This window comes from Oryx dammah, unplaced genomic scaffold, assembly GCF_014754425.2.
Source record: "Oryx dammah isolate SB20612 unplaced genomic scaffold, SCBI_Odam_1.1 HiC_scaffold_11050, whole genome shotgun sequence".
NCBI classification, from domain to species: domain Eukaryota; kingdom Metazoa; phylum Chordata; class Mammalia; order Artiodactyla; family Bovidae; genus Oryx; species Oryx dammah.
The window spans coordinates 2707804-2733840 of NW_024080444.1; positions in this window are offsets into that span (position 1 = coordinate 2707804).

Sequence of the window (26037 nt, forward strand, 5' to 3'; positions counted from 1 at the left end):
AAGTTCACTAATAATTTTTAAAATAAGAATACCTATAAACTCAATTTATAATACATCCTGCCAACATCTAGATTCTAGATATATTGTTAGCTCTGAGAAAAAAATAAGAAAGGAATAAGTTTAATAAATAAAATTAAATTATTTTGACATATATATGTTATATTTAATATTTATATAACTTAGCCTATAATTTGGGGAGAAATCTTTTCAAAATCCTTGTGAGATATATATACTACAAAGCCAGAAGTGAATGAAATCTCAAATAATTACCTGATAAATTGATCCTTCTAAGATGTTAACCTGAACTGTTTCTTTCCTACATACATTGCTTTTAGTGTTTGCAGTGTATTTTCAGGGAAATTGAGCTTAGCCAATACGGTAGGCAGACTAACCTGCATGCATCCTCATTTCTTTCTTCTTGACTCTATCCCGGGTTTGTTCAGATATTCCTCATTCTTCAGTATCAGAGGAAATCCTGATTGGAGTAAGTCAATCAATTTGAATTTTCCTGTCATCCAAGGGTGGATTCTTTCCCTAAAGAACCCAGTCAAACAGAAAGGAAAGACATATGTCCATGCTGGGAGATGAGCGTCTCCCTCCTGTAGATCACGTATCTATCAAGTCTGTCGCCCCATTTCTCGCAGTCATCTTGTGATGATTATGAGAAACAACATGAAGACAAAGATTATGCACAAAATGTAGTCAAAGACAAAGACAGAAAGACATACGTCTTTGCTGACTTCATTGAATTGCTAAATAAATCTCACAAACTGCCCTCTTAATTCTTTTTATGTGATACAGTACATTTCTTGATATTTAAAGACGGTTTTTGCAAGTGAAAGCATTCTAAGTGATAGGCCATTTGTTACTGAGTCACAATAGATTGGGCCACGTATTGATCAGAGCATGAGCCAGTCAAGTTATCTATAGTAAAAGCATGAGATGACTCATGCTTTGATGCTGGCTTAGCAAGCACTCTGCTCTCTGGTAGTACTGAGGTCAGAGCAAGCTGACTTTATCATACTATACTTTGGGGAAGCATAATTAGAAATGTCATTTACAGGGTGCGTTTTATAGGCCATACACTTCTTTAATACATTTACATGGATTAGTCTTATTAAATTTGTCCAAAATCTCCCATAAAATATGGAAAAGTAACTAACTCTAGTGTATATATGAGGAAACTTCGTTCTTAGGCACAAAGCGATGAAGACACTTTCCCTTTGCCATACATTCGATAAGCAATGGGGCAGGAAGTTCTAAGTCCTAAAGACGTTTGTTAACAGAAACACTGTGTTTTAAAAAATAAGCGTTTCCAAGGGAGAAGGAAGAGCTGGGAGATAGCAATGTCATACACACATTTCAATAATGATATTTTCCTACAAAAATATAATAATAAAATTATGTGTAGAGTTCTATGTGAACATATGTATAAGCAAAGATCACTGAGGGGGAAAAATATGTGTTTCTGGATTATATCAAGCTTTGGCTCAATACAGTACTTTTTGTATTAACATGGGTACTATTATTAGCTTAGACTTACTTATACATTCTTTTTTATTGTATTAAAAACACATAATATGAGATCTTCCTTCTTACATTTTCAAGTGTATGGTACAGTATTGTTAACTAAGCACAGTGTTGTAGAGAATATCTCTACAACTGTCTCATCTTGCATGATCAAAACTTTAATCTTATTAGAACAACTCCCCAATTCCCTCTCCCCTCCAGCTTTTGACAGCCAACATTCTCCTTTCTGCTTCAATGAATTTGGACTACTTTAGATATCTCATATAAGTAGAATCATGTGATTGAGCATAAGCATTTTACTGAGCTTAATATCCCCAAGATTCATTCCCATTAGGCCATATGACAGAATTTTTTTTCCTTTTATGGCAGAATAACAGTCCATTGTGTATATGTGTATCTGTATGTGTGTATGTATATATATATATTTTTAAAAAACACCATATTTTCTTTATGCATTCATCTGTCAGTGGACATTTAGATTGTTCCCACCTTTTGACTCTTGTGAGCCATGCTGCAATGAACATGGAAGTGTAGTTGTCTTTTTGAGATCTGATTTCAATTCTTTTGGATAAATACCTAGAATAGGATTGCTGGATTAATCTATTTTTAAGATTTTGAAGAATCCCTTTACTATTCTCCATATGCACTGCCAAGAGTGCACCAGGTTACAGTTGGTCCACTTCCTTCCCAACAGATTATTTTCATTTTAAATAATTATTATTCTAACAGGTGTGAGATAATATTTCATTGTAATTTTGATTGACATTTTCCTGATAATTAGTAATGTTGAATATCCTTTCATATACCCGTTGATTGTTTATATGTTTTCACCACAGAAATGCCAACTCTTTTGTTTTTTTTTTTTTAAATTAGATTTCTTGTTTTTTGCTAAGGACTTCCCCATTGAGTTGCAGGATTCCCTTTTATATTTTGAATATTAGCCTATTATCAGATATATGGTTTGTAAATATTTTATCACATTCTGTTAATTGCCTTATACTCCATTAATTTTGGAGAAGGAAATGGCAACCCACTCCAGTTCTTGCCTGGAAAATTTCACCAACAGAGGAACCTGGTGGGTATAGTCCATGGAGTCGGAAAGAGTCGGACATGACTGAGCAACTTAGGATACATGCCACTAATTTACTCTGCTGCTTTTCTCTCTCTGATTTCTTTCCTATGCATAAGCTTTTGGTTTGATGTACTCCTACTTGTTTATTTTTGCTTTGATTTCTTGTGTTTTGATGCTCTATCCAAGAAATCATTGCCAAGACAAATGTCATAATGCGTTTTCCTTATATATTTTTCTAAGAGATCGTGAGTTAAAGTTTTAAATCCATTTTGAGTTGATTTTTGTGTGTGGTATAACATAAGTCTAATTTCATTCTTTTGCATGTGAGCATACAGTTTTCCCAGCACCATTTATTAGGAACTATTCTTTCTCCATATGTATTCTTGTCACCCCTGTTAAATATTAGTTGACCTTACATGTAAGTATGAGTTTATTTCTGGGCTGTTTATATAATTCTATTGGTCTGTGTCCCTATTTATGCTAATGCTGTATTATTTTGATTACTAAAACTTTGCAGTATGTTTCATGTTTATGATTATGTTTTAGATATTAAGAGATTTATTTTAAGGATTGTTTCATGCAGTTGTGGGTTCTGTCAAGTTTGAAATCTGGAGAGACCAGTAGGTTGAAAATCAGGCAGGGGTTGATGCTGCTGGTTTGAAGCAGAATGTCTCCTTTGGGAAATCTGTTTTTGAAGACCTTCAACTGATAGGATGAAGTTCACCCACATTATGGAGTAAAATCTCACTTATTTAATGTCAGCTGATTTGTAGGTTTTAACCACATCTACAGAAAAGTTATGACCGACCTAGATAGCATATTCAAGAGCAGAGACATTACTTTGCCAATTAAGGTCTGTCTAGTCAAGACTATGGTTTTTCCAGTAGTCATGTATGGATGTGAGAGTTGGACTGTGAAGAAAGCTGAGTGCTGAAGAATTGATGCTTTTGAACTGTGGTGTTGGAGAAGGCTCTTGAGAGTCCCTTGGACTGCAAGGAGATCCAAACAGTCCATTCTGAAGGAGATCAACCCTGGGATTTCTTTGGAAGAAATGATGCTAAAGCTGAAACTCCAGTACTTTGGCCACCTCATGTGAAGAGTTGACTCATTGGAAAAACTCTGATGCTGGGAGGGATTGGGGGCAGGAGGAGAAGGGGACGACAGAGGATGAGATGGCTGGATGGCATCACTGACTCGATGGACATGAGTCTGAGTGAACTCCGGGAGTTGGTGATGGACAGGGAGGCCTGGCGTGCTATGATTCATGGGGTCACAAAGAGTCAGACATGACTGAGTGACTGAGCAACTGAACTGAACTGAACTGAACCACATCTACAAGACACTTTCTCAGTATTACTGAGGCTAGCATTTGATTGAATGATGGAGTATGATAACCTAGCCAAGTTGACTGTAAACTAGCCATTGCAAATGTGAATTTTGAAGCAGAGAGATGAAATTTGGAAATGGCTACAACCAGAGGGACTGATCATTTTTCCTTTAAGAAATTAAGAAACACAGGCATAGACACATGGAAAATACACACACAACTCGCTCCTATGCCTAAGCACAAAACACTTAGAATCCAGAATACTGCTATTTTATGTCATAGTCTGTGGTAGACAGGCCTCTAGATGATCCTCAGTAATCCTTACTTTCTAGTATTTGCATTTTTGTATACTCTCCCCTTGAGTGTGGCAAGACCTGTGACTTATTTCTAATGACTTGACTTTAACAAAGGTCACAGGACATCACTCTAGTTATAAAAACCTTATCTATATAAGCCTCTGTTTTCCATGAAGATAGACTTGCTCTAGATATTCTGCTTGTTGGCTTAAGTGAGTGAGCAACCACTGAGTTAGAAGTGACATCTTGCAGCTGAGGATGACCTCTGAATGAATTTCTACAACAACCTAAGTGTGCTTGGAAGCAATTCTTTCCCAGTTGAACCACCAGATGAGAACAGTCTTTATTCACAAACAGCATGACCTTCTATAAAGAAAATATGAATTCTACAAAAAAGCTACTAGAAATAAAACATGAATTTAACAAGGCTATGGAATATAAGGTCAGTTTAAAAAATTAAATAAAGAAATAAATAACAATGGGAAATTAAAATTTTAAAAATACCATTCAACACTGTATAACAAATATAAAATGCTTTGGGATCAAACTGACAAAGATTGTGCAAGGTCGATGTATAGAAAACTGTAAGACATCACTGAGAGAAATTAAAGAACATGGAAACAAACTGAGAGATATACAATGTTTATGAGTCAAATGATACAATTTTTCAGATGTCCATCCCTTTTAAATTAACATGTAGAGTCAATGCGATCTCAGTCAAAATATCAGCACAGTTTATCTGTAGATATTTTTAAACTGATTCTAAAATTATTGTAGAAATGCAATGCAAGATATCTGGAATAGGCAAAATAACTTTGAAAAGGAAAACAAAGTTAGATAACTTATTCCTAACTCCAAATATTAAAGTCACTGTATAATAATCAAAACAGTGGGGTGTTGCATAAATATAGACCAATAGATTAATAGAACCTAACAGAATCTAGAAATTGATTCGTATTTATGCACCCAGCTAAAAATTCACTGGAGAAAAAATAGTCTTTTCAACATATGGTGATAGGAAAGTTGGATATCCCTATGCAAAAATATGAACCCTGAACTGTATAAAAATTAGCATGTAATGAATTATAACTTTTTTGAAATTTAGCTTTAATGGTTATATAATCAATTTACAATGTGTTAGTTCCAGGTATACAGCAGAATGATTCAGTTTTATATATATATGCCTATGTGTGTAGGTATGTATATTCTTTTTCAGGCTATTTTTCATTATAGGCTATTATAAGAAATTTAATATAGTGTCCTATACTATACAGTGCATAATGTTTGTTTATCTATTTTACATGTAGTAGTGTTCATCTGTTAATCCCAAACTTCTAATTTATCCCTTCCCCTTTGATCACCATGAGTTTGTTTTTTATGTCTGTGAATCTATTGCTGTTTTGTAAATAAGTTCATTTGTATCATAGTTTTAGATTCCACATATAAGTGAATCATATAAATTTATCTTTATCTGACTCATTTCACTTAGTATGATCATCTCTAGGTTCATCCATATTGCTGCTGCTGCTTCTAAGTCACTTCAGTTGTGTCTGACTCTGTGCAACCCCATAGACGGCAGTCCACCAGGCTCCCCCATCCCTGGGATTCTCCAGGCAAGAACACTGGAATGAGTTGCCATTTCCTTCTCCAATGCATGAAAGTGAAAAGTGAAAGTGAAGCCGCTCAGTTGTGTCCGGCTTGCGGAGACCACAGGGACTGCAGCCTACCAGACTCCTCCATCCATGGGATTTTTCCAGGCAAGAATACTGGAGTGGGTTGCCATTGCCTTCTCCCCATATTGCTGTAAATGGCATTATTTCTTTTTTATGGCTGAGTAGTATTCCATTGGGACTTCCCTAGTGGCTCAGGTGGTAAAGAATTTGCTGCGATTAGGAGACATGGGTTTGATCCCAAGCTCGGGAAGATGCCCTGGAGAAGGAAATGGCAACCCACTCCAGTATTCTTGCCTGGGAAATTCCATGGACAGAGGAGCCGGGTGGGCTGCAGTCAGTCCATGAGGTCACAAGAACTGGACATGACTTAGGGACTAAACCACCACTACCACATTACATGTGTGTGTATACACACACACACATATATATATGTGTATAGTGGTGTGTGTATATATATATATATATAGTGATATATGTCGGTGTATTTGTATATATATATATATGCACACACACCCCACCTCATCTTTATTCATTTATCCCTTGATGGACATTTAGGTTGCTTTCATTTCTTGGCTACTATAAATAGTGCTGCAGTGAACATTGGGATGGATGAATATTTTCAAATTAGACTTTTGACTTATCTAGTTACATGCCCAAGAGTGGGGTTTCTGGATCATACAATAACTCTAATTTTAGTTTTTCTTAAGGAAACTCCATACTGTTTTTCATGGTAACTATACTTGATTTACAGTCCCACCAACAGTGTAAGAGGGTACCTTTTTCTAAACATCCTCGCCAGCATATATTATTTATAGACTTTCTGATGTTCATTCTGACTGATGTGTGGTGATACCTCATTTCCGTTTTGATTGGCATTTCTCTAATAGTTAACCATGTTAAGCATCTTTTAATGTGCCTTTTGACCATCTGTGTCTTCTTTGGAGAAATGTCTATTTAGGTCTTCTGCTCATTTTGTGATTGGGTTGTCCTTTTGATATTGAACTGTATGAGGAGTTTGTATATTTTGGAGATTAATCCCTTATCGGTCACATTATTTGCAAATATTTTCTTCTATTTTGTAGATTATCTTTGTTTTGTTTATGGTTTCCTTTGCTATGTAAATCTTTTAAGTATAATTAGGTCCCACTTGTTTACTTTTGCTTTTGTTTCCATTACTTTAGGAGATGGGTCCAAAAATAATAGTGCTGTAATTTATGTCAGAGAGTATCTTGCCTATGTTTTCTTCTAGGAGTTTTGTAGTATCTAATCTTACATTTAGGTCTTTAATCCATTTCGAGTTTATTTTTGTATCTGATATTAGAGAATATTCTTATTTCATCCTTTTACAAGTTACACTATACTTTAAATCAGAGGTGTGAGATGTCAATTTGTTCTTTCTCAAGATTGCTTTGCTATTTGTTGTCTTTTGTAGTTCCATATGAATCTGAAGAATTTTTTTTTAAGAATTTTTTTTTCTATTTTTGTTAAAGAAAGCTTTTGGGATTTTTATAGGAATTGCATTGAATCTGTAGTTTACTTTGGGTTATGGATATTTGAACAATATTAAGTCTTCCAATTCATAAATTCAGCCTGTCTTACTGTTTATCTACGTCTTTAATTTCTATCAGCAATGTTTTATAGTTCCCTTGTACAAATATTTGACTAGTGGTTGTTTATTCCTAAGTATTTTATTCTTTTTGTTGTTATTATAAATGAGATTATTTTCTTAGTTTAATTTTCAGATTGCTTATTGGTATTTGGTAAAAAGCACAACAAAATTTTAATGTCTATTTTGTGCCCTACAATTTTATTGGATACATTAATTTTAACAGCTTTTTGTGGACTCTTTAGGCTTTTCTACATATAACAGCATCTCATCTATAAACATAAGTTAAGTTTACTTCTTTCTTTATGATTAGAATGTTTTTATTTATTTTTCTTGCCTAATTGCTCTGGCTAGGATTTCCAATACTATATAAATAGAAGTGGTCAAAGTGGACATCCTTGCCTTGTTCCTGATTTAGAGGAAGAGACTTCAGTTTTTCACTAAGTATGATCTAGCTGTAGGCTTTTCACATACAGTTGAACCTTGAAACACACGGATTTAAACTGTATGATTCTATATATACCTGAATTTTTTTCAATAAATAGAGTACTATATGATCAATGTTGGTTGAATCCACAGATGCAGGACTGCAGATATGGAGAATTGACTATGGGACTTGAATATCTATGGATTTTGGTGTCTGCAGCAGTTCCTGTAACCAATTCCCCCCAGTTACCAAAGTATGACCTATGTGGATTTTTGATTGTCCAGGTAAGTAGCCCCCCAACCCCTGCATATTTCAAGGATCAACTGCACATGGTCTTCATTATATTGAGGTAACATCTTTCTATTTTTAGCTTGTTGAGTTTCTTTATAATGAAAGTTTATTGAATTTTGTCAAATGATTTTTCTGCATTTATTGAGATAATCATGTGATTTTCATTCTTCATTCTATTAATGTGCTTTTTTACACTGATTTGTTTTCATTTGTTGAAACATCTTTGCATTCCAGGGATACACCTGTTTGGCCATGGTATATAATCCTTTTAAAGTGCTGTTGAATTCAGTTTACTAGTATCAACACTTTATTGAGGGTTTTTGCATCTCTATTCATTAGGGATATCAACCTATAGTTTTCTTTTCTAATAGTGTCTTTTTCTGCTTTTGTTACCAAGATAATGAAGTCCTCATAAAATGAATTTGGAAATATTCCATGATCTTCAAATTTTTGGAAGAGGTTGGGAAGGATTGGTGTTAATTCTTCCACAAAATGTTTGGTAAAATTCACCAGTGAAGCCATTAGTCCTAGGCTTCTCTTTGTTGAAAGATTATTGGGTACTGTTTCACTCTCCCATTAGTTATAAGCCTGTTCAGGGGTTAAAGCGTCTGCCTCCGATGCGGGAGACCCAGTTTCGATCCCTGGGTCGGGAAGATCCCCCGGAGAAGGAAATGGTAACCCACTCCAGTACTCTTGCCTAGAGAATCCCACGGACAGAGAAGCCTGGTAGGCTACAGTCCACGGGGTCGCAAAGAATCGGGCACGACTGAGCAACTTCATTTTCATTTTCACTTTCACTTTCACTTTCAGATTTTGTACATCTTTATGATTCTTGTTGGTAGGTTGTATGTTTCTGGGAAATTATCTGTTTCTTCTATATTATATGATTTGTTCACATATATAGGTGCTGATAGTTGTTATTTAAGATCCTGTACTTATCTGTCACTTTAGTTGTATTGGGTCTTTTAAAATTTTTCATATTATCTGAATCTTCTCTCTTTTTCTTTTGGTCTAGCTAAGACTGTATACATTCTGTATATGTCTGTTTGGTTCATTTAGTCTAGTGTTATTTAACTATTCTGTTTTCTTAATGATCTGTCTGGATATTTTAACCATTATGGAAAGTGGAATATTTAAATCTGCTAACATTCTGTTGTCTAAGCCCTTTTAATTTTGTCAGTGCTTGCTTCACATGTATAGCTGTTCTGGTGTTAGATACTTCTGTAATTATAATTATTATATCTTCCTGGTGAATTGACCCTTTTATCATGATAAAATAACCTTTTTTTGTTTTTTATGACAGTTTTTAAATTAAAGTAAATTTGTATAATATAATTTTGTCCACCCCTGTTCTCTTTGTGTTACTATTTGCATGGAATATTTTTCCATCCTTTCACTTTTACACGAAAAGTGTAAAAGATTTATCCTTAAATCCAAAATGAGTCCTTGTAGATATCATATGAGTGGATGTTGTTGTTGTCTAATCCAGTCTGTCACTTTACCTCTTTAGAAGAAGGGATTCAATCTGTTTACATTTAAAGTTACTATTGATAGAGAAAGACTTACTATTACCATTTTGTCAATTGTTTTCTGTCTGTCATGTAGTTCTTTTGTTATTATTTTCTTCACTTTCTTTCTTTGTGTTTCATTGATTTTTTTTTTTAGTGATATGTTTTGATACTTTTCTTATTCTCTTTTGTGTATTTTCTATAGGTATTTTCTGATTGTCATGGGCTTTCATGCTTACATAAAACATAACAATCTCTTTTAATCTTTTTTAACTTCTTGAATTCAGTTGTATATGAAAACACTTTTGTTTTTCTCCCACCGCCATATTTTATGTTGTTGGTGTCACAAATTACACAATATTATATATCCATTAACATATTTTTGTAGCTATGTTTGTTTTTACACTTTTAGTTTTTAACTTTTGTGTCAGAATTAAAAGTCATTTATGCATCACCATTATAGAATTATATATTTGTCTATATATTTATCTTTGCCAGTGAGCTTTATATTTTCCTGTGCTTTTGTGCTGCTATCTACTATCTTTCAACTTGAAGGACTCATGTTAGCACTTATAAGCAGATCATAGTAGTGATGATCTCCCTTGAGCTTTTACTTATCTGAAAAAGTCTGTATCTCTCCTTCACTTTTTAAAGACAAATTTTTTACAGCTGTTTAAGTTTCACAGAAAAGTTGAGGGGAAGGTGCAGAAATATCTCATATATACTGCCCCTACAAATGCACAGCCTACACCATTATCAACATCTTCCACCAGAGGGGTACATTTGTTACCATTGATGAATCCGCATTGATATACAATCATCCAAAATCTGTAGTTTACATTTGCACTTGATGTGGTACATTCCATGTGTTTTGACAAATGTATAATGACATGTATCCATCATTATAGTATCACAGAGAGTAGCTACTGCTGTAAAACTCCTCTGTGTTCTGTCTGTTTGTCCTTCCCTTACACATTATTCCTGGCAACCACTGATCTTTTTATTTTTTCTGAAGCAGCAGCAAGTTGTCTAGTTATTATTATTATTATTATTCTGCTCCTAGTAACCCCCAGTCCACTGTATGCTGGGACCCTCTGGGACAGCTAAGAAAGAACATAGTCTCTCAAGCAGCCCCCCTCACCTCCATAGAGTCAGGACATTTGGGTAAGAGTCCAGTCTTCACTTTCTCTCCCTAGGAATAAGCTAGAAACTTGGAATTTCCTCATGATCATGGAGCACTGTGCCAGAGGAAGGGACTATGGTGAAAGTGTACCAGAAATTTTCCTATTAGCTTCTATATAGTTAGTTTTACATTTGTCTGGGGATAAAGGAAACTCTTAACTGACCTAAATATTTCTCACATATGAAATTGTTCAATATGTTGTTGAATTAGTATCCTCATGGTAGAAGGTATGTCTGGGACTTTCTATTCCATCAAATTGTTGATCTCACTACCTTCTTTCACATTCTTATTACTGTTTTAATTTATTCTTGTGGTGATACATATTATCATTCAAAGCAAATGTGTTGCTGTTAAGATGCCTTTTTTTCCCTTTTCTTTCTCCCAAGTTGTCAGTTCTGGATTATGTGTATTGTAACCAATTATGGTGTGTATAATAGACCCTTGAACTTGTACATAAAAACATTGAGTAATAAAAATATAATAGTACATTGATAGCATGGTCAAAATTAGAAGAAGAGAATTCACTACCAGGAAAATTACCAAAATATTTCAAAATATAGATTAGAAATTAACAGAGAAATGAATAATGGGCCTGCAGTGCTCAGAGAAAATATGAAGAGCAAAATTAAATCATTATAAAGATGAGAAACAAGTTTAAATTCACAAACATAGACTAAAACATGACTTAAAGGAGCTAGTAGAGGAGCTTCCTATCAGAAGATGGAGTAGAGCAGTTTTTCCTTATTCCTATTTCTAAGTACAACTCAAAGCCTTGGGTATTATATATAAAACAAAATAAAGAGAGTATGAAAAGTAAGTAGAATCCTCCCTCCCTGTGCAAATCCACACACAGGTGATATTAGAGAACATTGAGTATACAGCTGGAACTTTTGTCATCTTCACTTGGAAAAATAAAGTCCTGATCCTCCTTGCTTGTGTTGGTGGAGATGAGTGGAGATGACATGAGATGTCTGTGCACCCATTTCCACCCCTTTATAACAAGGAACACTCCTTTCTGTGTCAATGGAGGCTAAGTGGGGAACTTGAACTTCCAACAGTCAATAACAAGGCAGCACCTCCCTTCGTTTGGCATAGCATTATCATGGACAGCCAGATAAAGTATGTTTGAGTAAGATTTAGAGTATTATAGCAGAATATTAAAATTTCTGTTTCAGTAAAAGTCACTCATCATAGTGAAGTTCTAAACTGAATAATAATAATAATAAAAAGCCAATAGATGCAATTCTTGCATTTGAGCCATGAGGGAAGAGACTCAAATTCTGTAATAAAGATTTAAAGCATCTATGATAAGAATGCTTTAGTAAGCAATTAGAAATGCACTTGAAAAAATGAAAAAATAGATAATCTCAGCAAAGAAATTGAAAATATGCATATATAAAGAGGAACCAAAAAGAAATTTTGAACTGAAAAATATAATAATAATTAAAAAAAATAGAAACTGGATAGGATCAACAGCAAGATGAATCCACAATGGAGGGCATTTAAGAAAGAAACAGCAAACTTGAAAATAAGTGATAGAATTTATGCATCCTAAATAACACAGAGAAAACACTGAAAAATAAAAATAACCTCAGAAAGCTGTGACACTATAAGAAAAGATTGAACATTTGTGTCATTAGAGTCCTAGATGCAGAAAAGAAAGAGAGCAGGACTGAAAAGACTTGAAGAATCGCAACCGAAGCTTCTCATCTTTAGCAAATGACACAAATCTATGAATTCAAGAGGCCAAGTAAACACCCCAAATCACAAACCCAAATAATTCCACACAAAGAAATATCAAACTTATGACAACTAGAAAGCAAGGAATAAAGTCTTAAAAGATATAATTCCTTTTTCACAACTTATCCACTGATTATACAAAAAAAATCTGAATTATAGTTAGGTTCCATCACAATAATTTGGAGGTCAGAAATTTTTCATGTGCAGAAAGAAAAGAAATGTCAATATAAAATTTTATGTCCAGTAAAAATATCTTTCAGAAATGAGGGTGAAAATTAATGTATCTTTAGACAAAGAAAAAGCAAGAGAATTTTCCATCAAGATCTACCCTAAAAGAATTTTTCTAAACAGAAATGATAAAAGATGCTATCTTTAAATATTAGGAAGAAAGTACATAATAAGCAAAATATGGGTAAATAAAATCAACTTTCTTTTTCATATTGTGTTTTCTACATTATGTTTGATAGCTGAAACAAAAATAAATATTGTCATTGTGGTATGTAGAGGAAATATTTACAACAATCATATTAAAAATGCAGGAGGGTATAGGGAGATTAGTTTTCCATATTTCAGCTGAGCTGGTAAAATGATGACACTAGTAGTCTGTATAAGTTATATATATATTATGAAATGCATCAAGCAACCACCAGAAAAAGATATGAAAAGAGACATACTCAAAAATACTATAAATATATCAAAAATTGGAATCTAAAATTTTTTAACCTACAAGAAGTTAGGGGAAACATCAGAAAACAAAAAACAGGGATACAAGTGGAAAACAAAAATTAGAATGCACACTTGAACCTTAGACATCAATAATTACATCAAATGAAATGGCATAAGTATACCAATTAAAAGACAGAGATTCGTAGAGTATTAAGACATGACCCATGTATGTGTTATCTTCAAAATCCTCAGTATAACAATATGTTGTCCAGTTGCTCAGTCATGTCATGTCCAACTCTGCAATCCCATGGACTGCAGCACACCAGGCTCCCTGTCCTTCACCATTTCCTGGAGATTGCTCAAGCTTATGTCCTTTGAGTCGGTGATACCATCCAACTATCTCATCCTCTGTTGTCCCCTTCTCCTGTCTTCAGTCTTTCCCAGCATCAGGGTCTTTTCTAATGAGTCAGCCCTTCGCATCAGGTGGCCAAATATTGGAGCTTCAGCTTCAGCATCAGCCCTTTCAATGATTATTCAGGATTGATTTCCTTTAGGATTGACTAGGGAACATTTTATATTATGCGAACATTAAACAAAGGAACGGAGAAGGCAATAGCACCCCACTCCAGTACTCTTGCCTGGAGAATCCCATGGACAGGGGAGCCTGGTGGGCTGTGGTCCATGGGGTCGCTAAGAGTCGGACACGACTGAATGACTTCACTTTGACTTTTCACTTTCATGCACTGGAGAAGGAAATGGCAACCCACTCTAGTGTTCTTGCCTGGAGAATCCCAGGGATGGGGGAGCCTAATGGGCTGCCATCTATGGGGTCGCACAGAGTCGGACACGACTAAAGCAACTTAGCAGCAGCAGCAAACAAAGGAAGGCAGGTGTTATTATATTAATATTGAATGAAAGAGTCATTAGAACAAAGGATATTACCAGAGACAGATGAATATATTATGTGATAAATCAGTCAATCCACCATGAATATATAGAAATCCTGAGTGTGTATGTACCAAATAACAGAGCTATAAGATATGTGAAATAGAACTGGAATGAGCAACAGTAAAATGTACAATTATGTATGAGAATATCAAAACACTTCTCTCAGCCAATTGAAAAAAATGGACAGATTACTTAAATAGATATTTCTCCAAAGAATACATACATATGGCCAAGAGGCACATGAAAGTATGTTCAACATCACTAATTATTAGAGAAATGCAAGTTAAAACTATAAGATATTTCCTCATAATAGTCAGAATGGCCTTCATCAAAAAATCCACAAACAATAAATGCTAGAGAGGGTGTGTAGAAAAGGGAACCCTCCTACACTGTTGGTAATGCCACTGTGGAAAACAGTATGGAGGTTCCTTAAAAAACTAAAAATAGCTACCATATGATCCTGCAATTCTACTCCTGGGTTATATGCAGAGAAAAACATGGTCCAAAAGGATACATGCACCCCAGTGCTCACTGCAGCACTATTTACAATAAACAAGACATGGAAACAATGTAAGTTGTCTATCACCAGAGAAATAGATAAAGAAGATGTGGTACATACATACAACAGATTATTCATCCATTAACAAAAATGAGACAATGCCATTTGCAGCAACACGGATGGACCTAGAGATTGTCATAATGAGTGAAATGAATCAGAGAAAGACAAATATCATATGATATAACTTATATGCTTAATCTAAAAAGAAAGGATACAAATAAACTTATTTACAAAACAGAAACAGACTCACAGACTTAGAGAATGAACTTATGGTTACCAGGGGGAAGTATGGGGAGAAAGGATAGTTCAGTTCAGTTCAGTCACTCAATCATGTCCAACAATTTGTGACCCCATGAGTCACAGCACACCAGGCTTCCCTGTTCATCACCAACTCCCGGAGTCAGTGATGCCATCCAGCCATCTCATCCTCTGTCGTCCCCTTCTCCTCCTACCCCTAATCCCTCCCAGCATCAGAATCTTTTCCAATGAGTCAACTCTTTGCATGAGGTGGCCAAAGTACTGGAGTTTCAGCTTTAGCATCATTCCTTCCAAAGAAATCCCAGGGCTGATCTCCTTCAGAATGGACTTGTTGGATTTCCTTGCAGTCCAAGGGACTCTTTGGAGAAGGCAATGGCACCCCACTCCAGTACTCTTGCCTGGAAAAACCCATGGACAGATGAGCCTGGTAGGCTGCAGTCCATAGGGTTGCAAAGAGTCGGACACGACTGAGCGACTTCACTTTGACTTTTCACTTTCATGCATTGGAGAAGGAAATGGCAACCTACTCCAGTATTCTTGCCTAGAGAATCCCAGGGATAGGGGAGCCTGGTGGGCTGCCATCTATGGGGTCGCACAGAGTCAGACATGACTGAAGTGACTTAGCAGCCAATGGACTCGCAAGAGTCTTCTCCAACACCACAGTTCAAAGGCATCAATTCTTCGGCGCTCAGCCTTCTTCACAGTCTAACTCTCACATCCATACATGACTACTGGAAAAACCATAACCTTGACTAGACGGACCTCAGTCAACAAAGTAATATCTCTGCTTTTGAATATGCTATCTAGGTTGGTCATAACTTTTCTTCCAAGGAGTAAGCATCTTTTAATTTCATGGCTGCAGTCACCATCTGCAGTGATTTTGGAGCCCCCCAAAATAAAGTCTGACACTGTTTTCACTGTTTCCCTGTCTATTTCCCATGAAGTGATGGGACCAGATGCCATGATCTTCGTTTTCTGAATGTTGAGCTTTAAGCCAACTTTTTCACTCTCCTCTTTCACTTTCATCAAGAGGCTTTTTAGCTCCTCTTCACTTTCTGCCATAAGGGTGGTGTCATCTGCATATCTGAGGTTATTGATATTTCTCCCAGCAATCCTGATTCCAGCTTGTGTTTCTTCCAGTCCAGCGTTTCTCATGATGTACTCTGCATAGAAGTTAAATAAGCAGGGTGACAATATACAGCCTTGACATACTCCTTTTCCTATTTGGAACCAGTCTGTTGTTCCATGTCCAGTTCTAACTGTTGCTTTCAGCAATACATGAACCGTGAACTTCCTGATGTTCAAGCTGGTTTTAGAAAGGGCCCAGGAACCAGAGATCAAATTGCCAACATCTGCTGGACCACGGAAAAAGCAAGAGAGTTCCAGAAAAACATCTATTTCTACTTTATTGACTATGCCAAAGCCTTTGACTATGTGGATCACAATAAACTCTGGAAGATTCTGAGAGAGATGGGAATACCAGACCACCTGATCTGCCTCTTGAGAAATCTGTATGCAGGTCAGGAAGCAACAGTTAAAACTGGACATGTGTACCTGATATATGTAAAATAGATAAGCAGCAAGGACTTACTGTATAGGACAGGGAACTCTGCTTAATGTTATGTAACAATCTAAATGGGAAAAAGGTATAACTGAATCACTTTTCTGTACACTTGAAACTATCACAAAATTGTTAATAAACTAAAATATTTAAAAAAAAGATAAACAAGATCTACATATACCAAAGGGAATTACATTCACTATCAAGTAATAAACTATAATAGAAAAGAAAAAAAAATCCACTTACAACAATTAGCAGAACAAGTATACATAATAGTAGCAAGGATATGGAGGAATTCCAAAAGATCTTTACCAACAGAATCAAATTGACATTTATAGAACATGCCACCCCAAAAAAGCATGATATGCGTTCCTTTCAAGTGTTCAATGCACATACACCAAAACAGACAATACCCAGGGCCAGAAATCAAGCCTCAACAATTTTTTAAAAATTTAAACTCTATTGCATATGTTATCACATGGATGTACAATTAAATCAATTGGATTGAAATAATCAAACTAAAAAACAACAATAAAAAGAAAGCAGAAAATCTCCAAACACTTAAAAACACACTTGTAGGTAGATCCAAGAAGAGTCTCAAAGGAAATTTTGAAAAATACACTTAACTGAATGAAAATGGAAGTATAAAAATTTTGTGAGGCACAGCTAAAATCATGCTAAGAAGGGAATTTATAGCCTCAAAAACATACATTGGAGAAGAGGAAAAATCTCAAATCAATGATCTAAGCTTTCATCTAAAGAACTTAAAAGTTAAAAAGAAAGGTAAGCAAAAATAATGCCACATGAAGCAGAGAAATAAGAAAGACAAGAGCAGTAATCCATGAAATTGAAAACAGAAGCAGAGAAAATCAATGAAACAAATAGTTGATTCTTTGAGGAAGTTAATAAAATTCACACTCCTCTAGCAAGACTAACCAACAGAAAAAGAGAGGACACAAATTACTAATGAAACAGAGCTATCACTACAGACTGTGCAGACATCACAGATAGTAAGGGAATATCACAAACAAATCTATGCACATAAATTTGACAATTTAGATAAAATGTACCAATCCCTCAGAAAATTCAAGTTACCAAAACACACATAATAGTAAATAGATCATCTGACTAGTCCTTTAACTATTGAATACTGAACTGGTAATGTAAAAATTTTCCAGTTCTGTGAAAAATATCGCTGGTAGCTTGATAGGGATTGAATTGAATTTGTAGATTGCTTTTGGTAGTATACTCATTTTCACTATATTGATTCTTCCAATCCATGAACATGGTATATTTCACAGAACTAGAACAAATAATTTCAAGATTTGCATGGAAATACAAGAAACCTCGAATAGCCAAAGCAATCTTGAGAAAGAAGAATGGAACTGGAGGAATCAACTTGCCTGACTTCAGGCTCTACTACAAAGCCACAGTCATCAAGACAGTATGGTACTGGCACAAAGACAGAAATATAGATCAATGGAACAAAATAGAAAGCCCAGAGATAAATCCACACACCTATGGACACCTTATGTTTAACAAAGGAGGCAAGAATATACAATGGAGTAAAGACAATCTCTTTAACAAGTGGTGCTGGGAAAACTGGTCAACCACTTGTAAAAGAAACTAGATCACTTTCTAACACCACACACAAAAATAAACTCAAAATGGATTAAAGATCTAAATGTAAGACCAGAAAGTATAAAACTTCTAGAGGAGAACATAGGCAAAACACTCTCCAACATAAATCACAGCAGGATCCTCTATGATCCACCCCCGAGAATTCTGGAAATAAAAGCAAAAATAAACAAATGGGATCTAATTAAAATTAAAAGCTTCTGCACAACAAAGGAAACTATAAACAAGGTGAAAAGACAGCCATCAGAATGGAAGAAAATAATAGCAAATGAAGCAACTGACAAACAACTAATCTCAAAAATATACACGCAGCTTATGCAGCTCAATTCCAGAAAAATAAATGACCCAATCAAAAAATGGGCCAAAGAACTAAACAGACATTTCTCCAAAGAAGACATACAGATGGCTAACAAACACATGAAAAGATGCTCAACATCACTCATTATCAGAGAAACGCAAATCAAGACCACAATAAGGTACCACTTCACACCAGTCAGAATGTCTGTAATCCAAAAGTCTACAAGCAATAAATGCTGGAGAGGGTGTGGAGAAAAGGGAACCCTCTTACACTGTTGGTGGGAATGCAAACTAGTACAGCCACTAAGGAGAACAGTGTGGAGATTCCTTAAAAAATTGCAAATAGAACTGCCTTATGCCCCAGCAATCCCACTGCTGGGCATACACACTGAGGAAACCAGAATTGAAAGAGACACGTGTACCCCAATGTTCATCGCAGCACTGTTTATAATAGCCAGGACATGGAAACAGCCTAGATGTCCATCAGCAGATGAATGGATAAGAAAGCTGTGGTACATATACACAATGGAGTATTATTCAGCCATTAAAAAGAATACATTTGAATCAGTTCTAATGAGGTGGATGAAACTGGAGCCTATTATACAGAGTGAAGTAAGCCAGAAAGAAAAACACCAATATAGTATACTAACACATATATATGGAATTCAGAAAGATGGCAATGATGACCCTGTATGCAAGACAGCAAAAGAGACACAGATGTGTAGAGCAGAATTTTGGACCCTGAGGGAGAGGGAGAGGGTGGGATGATTTGGGAGAATGACATTGAAACATGTATACTATCATGTAAGAAACGAATCGCCAGTCTATGTCTGATGCAGGATACAGGATGCTTGGGGCTGGTGCATGGGGATGACCCAGAAAGATGTTATGGGGTGGAAGGTGGGAGGGGGGTTCATGTTTGGGAATGCATGTACACCCGTGGTGGATTCACATCAATGTATGGCAAAACCAATACAGTATTGTAAAGTAAAATGAAGTAAAAATAAAAATTAAAAAAAAAATAATAAAAATAAAATAAAAATTTTCCAAAATAGAAATCCCCAGGCCCAAGTAGTTTTACTGGAGAATTCCACCAAACTTTAAAGAATTAGCACCATTTCTCCACAATTTACTTGCTCTGACCTCAGTGTTTGTGTCCCCCCATACTTCACATGCTGCTATCATAATGCCCAGCATGATGGTGTTAGGAGGCAGGTATTCGATGGACATAAGTTTGAGTGAACTCCAGGAGTTGGTGATGGACAGAGAGGCCTGGTATACTGCAAATCATGGGGTCGCAAAGAGTCTGACACGACTGAGTGACTGAACTGGACTGAACTGAACTGAACTGAACTGAACTGAACTGAACTGAACTTTGAAATGAGATTAAGTCATGAGAGCAGAACCCTCACAATGAGATTAATACTCTTACAAAAGAGATCCCATGGAGCTCCCCAGGCCCTTCCACCCTGTGAGGATGCAAGAAGTCTGCAGTGAGAAGTGAGTGCTCGCCCAACTGTGTTAGCACTCTGATCTTAGACTTCCAGCCTTCAGAACTGTGAGAAATAAAGTTCTGTTTTTTATCAGCCAGCCAATCTGTGATAGCAGCCCAAACAGACTGAGAACCCTATGGAAAATAGAAGATAAAGATACAAGTTCCAATTTGTGTCATGAAGCTGCTGTTGCTGCTACTGTTGCTGCTAAGTTGTTTCAGTCGTTTCCGACCCTGTGCGACCCCATAGATGGCAGCCCACCAGACTCCTCCATCCCTGGGATTCTCCAGGCAAGAATACTGAATTGGGTTGCCATTTCCTTCCCCAATGCATGCTGCATGCAAAGTTGCTTCAGTCGTGTCTGACTCTGTGAGACCCCATGGACAGCAGCCCACCAGGCTCCTATGTCCACAGGATTCTCCAGGCATGAATACAGGAGTGGGTTGCCATTTCCTTCTCCAAATGAAGCTAGTATTACCCTAATACCAAGAAAACAACAAAAGACAGTTACACACCACTATTCCTATTGACTATAGATTTTTTTAAAAAATCTTTAACAAAATATTAGAAAATGAAACTCGGAAACATACAAAAGATTTATGCACCTCAACCAAGTGGGTTTATTCTAAGAATACAAGGCTGGTTCAATACCATTCAAAGTCACCTGCTATATTAAAAGAATAAAGAATAAATATCACATGATCATATCAATTGATGCAGGAAAAGCATTTGACAAAATTCAACATCCATTCAGTTATAAATGTGAAAAAATAGTTCTAGAGAAGAACTTACTCAATGTCATAAAGCACATCTACAAAAGTCCTATAGCTAACTTTATATTGATACTTAATAGTGAAAGACTGAATTCTTTCCCCGCAAAATGAGGAACTAAGAAATGCACCTAATGTGTCTCAAGTAGGAGATTTGGGAGCTACTCAGACATCAACTCTGAGGGGACAGTATTTTGTTGAGATCGTTTTAGTTTTGAGTATAAAGCTTGACTTTGCAAAAGGAGAACTTCAAAATCTAGGTTATTAAAGATGCAGTAAAGTACTCTTTTATTTTACAATGGCTAAAGGGCAGAAGAGGGTGTTTGCTATGACCAGTGCGTTTTCTTGGCAAAACTCTATTAGTCTTTGTCCTGCTTCATTCCACATTCCAAGGCCAAATTTGCCTGTTACTCCAGGTGTTTCTTGACTTCCTACTTTGAGTTTTGCCAAGAAAACTCACTGGTCATAGCAAACACCCTCTTCCAACAACACAAGAGAAGACTCTACACATGGACATCACTAGATGGTCAACACCGAAATCAGATTGATTATATTCTTTGCAGCCAAAGATGGAGAAGCTGTATACAGTCAACAAAAACAAGACCAGGAGCTGACTGTGGCTCAGATCATGAACTCCTTATTACCAAATTCAGACTTAAATTGAAGAAAGTAGGGAAAACCACTAGACCATTCAGGTATGACCTAAATAAAATCCCTTATGATTATACAGTGGAAGTGAGAAATAGATTTAAGGGCCTAGATCTGATAGATAGAGTGCCTGATGAAGTATGGAATGAGGTTCATGACATTGTACAGGAGTCAGGGATCAAGACCATCCCCATGGAAAAGAAATGCAAAAAAGCAAAATGGCTGTCTGGGGAGGCCTTACAAATAGCTGTGAAAAGAAGAGAAGTGAAAAGCAAAGGAGAAAAGTAAAGATATAAGCATCTGAATGCAGAGTTCCAAAGAATAGCAAGAAGAGGTAAGAAAGCCTTCCACAGCGATCAATGCAAAGAAATAGAGGAAAACAACAGAATGGGAAAGACTAGAGATCTCTTCAAGAAAATTAGAGATACCAACAGAATATTTCATGCAAAGATGGGCTCGATAAAGGACAGAAATGGTCTGGACCTAACAGAAGCAGAAGATATTAAGAAGAGGTGGCAAGAATACACAGAAGAAGTATACAAAAAAGATCTTCACGACCCAGATAATCATGATCATGTGATCACTAATCTAGAGCCAGACATCTTGGAATGTGAAGTCAAGTGGGCCTTAGAAAGCGTCACTATGAACAAAGCTAGTGGAGGTGATGACATTCCAGTTCTCTGTTTCAAATCCTGAAAGATGATGCTATGAAAGTGCTGCACTCAATATGCCAGCAAATTTGGAAAACTCAGCAGTGGCCACAGGACTGGAAAAGGTCAGTTTTCATTCCAATCCCAAAGAAAGGCAATGCCAAAGAATGCTCAAACTACCACACAATTGCACTCATCTCACATGCTAGTAAAGTAATACTCAAAATTCTCCAAGCCAGGCTTCAGCAATACGTGAACTGTGAACTCCCTGATGTTCAAGCTGGTTTTAGAAAAGGCAGAGGAACCAGAGATCAAATTGCCAACATCCGCTGGATCGTGGAAAAAGCAAGAGAGATCCAGAAAACCATCTATTTCTGCTTTATTGGCTATGCAAAAGCCTTTGACTGTGTGGATCACAATAAACTGTGGGGAATTCTGAAAGAGATGGGAATACCAGACCACCTGACCTGCCTCCTGAGAAATCTGTATGCAGATCAGGAAGCAATGGTTAGAACTGGACATGGAACAACAGACTGGTTCCAAATAGGAAAAGGAGTACGTCAAGGCTGTATATTGTCACCCTGCTTATTTAACTTATATGCAGAGTACATCATGAGAAACGCTGGACTGGAAGAAACACAAGCTGGAATCAAGATTGCCGGGAGAAATATCAATAACCTCAGATATGCAGATGATACCACCCTTATGGCAGAAAGTGAAGAGGAACTAAGAAGCCTCTTGATGAAACTGAAAGAGGAGAGTGAAAAAGTTGGCTTAAAGCTCGACATGCAGAAAACGAAGATCATGGCATCCAGTCCCATCACTTCATGGGAAATAGATGGGGAAACAGTGAAAACAGTGTCAGACTTTATTTTTTGGGGCTCCAAAATCAGTGCAGATAGTGATTGCAGCCATGAAATTAAAAGATGCTTACTCCTTGGAAGAAAAGTTATGACCAACCTAGATAGAATATTCAAAAGCAGAGACACTACTTTGCCGACTAAGGTCAGTCTCGTCAAGGCTATGGTTTTTCCAGTAGTCATGTATGGATGTGAGAGTTGGACTGTGAAGAAGGCTGAGCACCGAAGAATTGATGCTTTTGAACTGTGGTGTTGGAGAAGACTCTTGAGAGTCCCTTGGACTGCAAGGAGATCCAACGAGTCCATTCTGAAGGAGATCAACCCTGGGATTTCTTTGGAAGGAATGATGCTAACGCTGAAACTCCAGTATTTTGGCCACCTCATGAGAAGAGTTGACTCATTGGAAAAGACTCTGATGCTGGGAGGGATTGGGGGCAGGAGGAGAAAGGGATGACCGAGGATGAGATGGCTGGATGGCATCACGGACTCGATGGACATGAGTCTGAGTGAACTCCGGGAGTTGGTGATGAACAGGGAAGCCTAGCGTGCTGCAGTTCATGGGGTTGGAAAGAGTCGGACACGACTGAGCGATTGAACTGAACTGAACTGAAAGGGTAGATAGGCTTTGGGGGCTAATCTACAAGTCACATGGCATTTGTAATCAAGATGGCATGTTGGCAGAAATGTGATTTGCAGTCTTATTTAGTCTGGCTAGCAATGTTGTTGTTAATGTTAATGAGAATTAGAGTGCCTTCCATGGAGATCTGTACTCTCCTATTCATCACTGTCCCCATACCCTCTATTGTCTGATATTTGGCCCTGCCTCAGTCACTTATGTAACCTGCCTGTTTTCCTGTAGATACTAAAATTTGTGACTCTTGGCTTATAATGTTGTTGCAACAAAAACAAATCAATTCCAAGTTTAAATAAATGAACTTACAAACAAACTTTTACAACAATAAGACAATTAGACAGGGTTTTTTTAAGACTTGCCAATAAAACACACAGGAAACTGGATATTAAGGTCCAAGGGAGAGAGTTTCAAGATTTAGTACAAGTGAGGTAGGGTTTCTCTTTCCCAAAGTACTTAAAAGCCACAATAGGTTTAACAAGGTTTCTTAAAGGAGCTGAACAAGTGTTTTGAATAAGAAAGAATATTAGGTTGTAAAAAAGAAAATTTTTGCCTGTCAAACTTGATCAGTTATCCCCATTCTGCAACACCATATGCCACGTCAGTTCAGTTCAGTTGTTCAGTCATGTCCAACTCTTTATGGCCCTAGGGACTGCAGCATGGCAGGCTTCCCTGTCCATCACCAACTCCCAGAGCTTTCTCAAACTCATGTCCATTGAGTTGGTGATGTTATCCAACCATCTCATCCCTGTCGGCCCCTTCTCTTCCTGCCTTCAATCTTTCCCACATCAGTGACCAGAAAACTCGCCTTCATTAGGCTCAGTATTTTTCAGGCTGATCATTCCTTGGCAGATTCTTATTCTTCAAACTTATTTTTTTTTTTTAATAATCCATACTAACAACATTCCTTCTGTGGTTACATCAATTGCTCTGTAGTCTGGTTGATGCTCACTGCATAATGTTACACATTGTTTACAGTGATTAAAATGAAGGAAACTCTGATCCACCAATTCTATTTGGGAGAGCATCACATAGTCTAATAGATCCTTGGGAAGCAAAATGGCCATATTGGCGGCATGTTTACAAGTCATCTCTGAATACATTTTATTTACATTTGGTATATATCTTCAGTTTTATCCCATGAATTTAATTTCATTTCAGATAATATATTTGATATTACTTTGTCCACAATACTTGTTTCATCAGGGCAAAGTGGGATTGTGGGAAAAGAAAGACTTTGCCATTATATAGATACTCATAACAACTATTTCCTGCTTTGTGATCTTGAGCAAGTCATGTAGCATTATTGGTCTTACTTTTCTCAAATATAAAAAGGGGTAAATGAAAGCTATCTTCAGTGGGCTATCATAAAAATTAAACAGATAAGGTACCTAAAAGGGAGTAACATATAAAGGTGTGCAATGTAGATTTTCTGCCTTCAGAGTGAGTCATTTTCTGACTTCATCCCCAAATTAGGGGATGGGAAGGATGCTAGTAATAGACTTAATAGTGTTTCCTCAGCACTAATTAAGGAACAAATGTTTAAATATAAACCTCTCACACAGGTAATTATTTTCTATAATATTTATGGTATAATTGAGTACTATGTGGTATACCATAAATTATGGCTTAAAAATGGATTTGTCTGCATTCCAAATTACCATTTATATTTCTATGGGAAAATGCATTCCAGATTTTAAATAATCAACTCAGAAAAAGAAATTGTATCACAGCCTAGTCATAAATCAAGATTGCTAGGAGTGCTTAACTTTCACCTTCTTATGTCCTATCTAAGATTTTAAATTTCTTCTGAATAGGGTCCTATCAGTGACTAATAAGGTACTCTGTTCACAGGAGGTACCTGGTAAATCTTTTTTGCTTTACTTTGATTTTTACAATTAGAAAGGAAAGGAAATCAACTGTGGCAGGCAGTTGAGTACAAAAATGGCTGCAATTTGTCTCCTCCCTCTATCTCCACCACTTGTAACATGAACTGCAGCTCCTCCTCCAAGAATTGGAGTCTCTATCCTTTCCCATGGGATCTGGGTTGGCCTTATGATTTGCTTTGACTGATAGAAAGAGGCCAAAGTGACCATATGCCACTTGTGAGTCTTGACTTTAAGAGGCCTTTCCTGTGTCCATACTTCCTTGGAACTCTGCCATCATCATTTAAGTAAACTAGAACTCACCAGCTGGAAAGTGAGAAACCATGTAAGGAAAATCCAGTTATTCCAGCTGAGGTCATTCATCCCAGACCAGTTTACAGCCAACCAGCTTCAAAGTATATGAAAGAACCCAGCCTAGAGCTGCCTTTCCTAACCTCCAGTTGACCCTAGATCCATGGGTAAGCCCAGCCAACATCAGAATAACTGCTCGGCCGACCCTTAGACTCATGAGCAGTCATA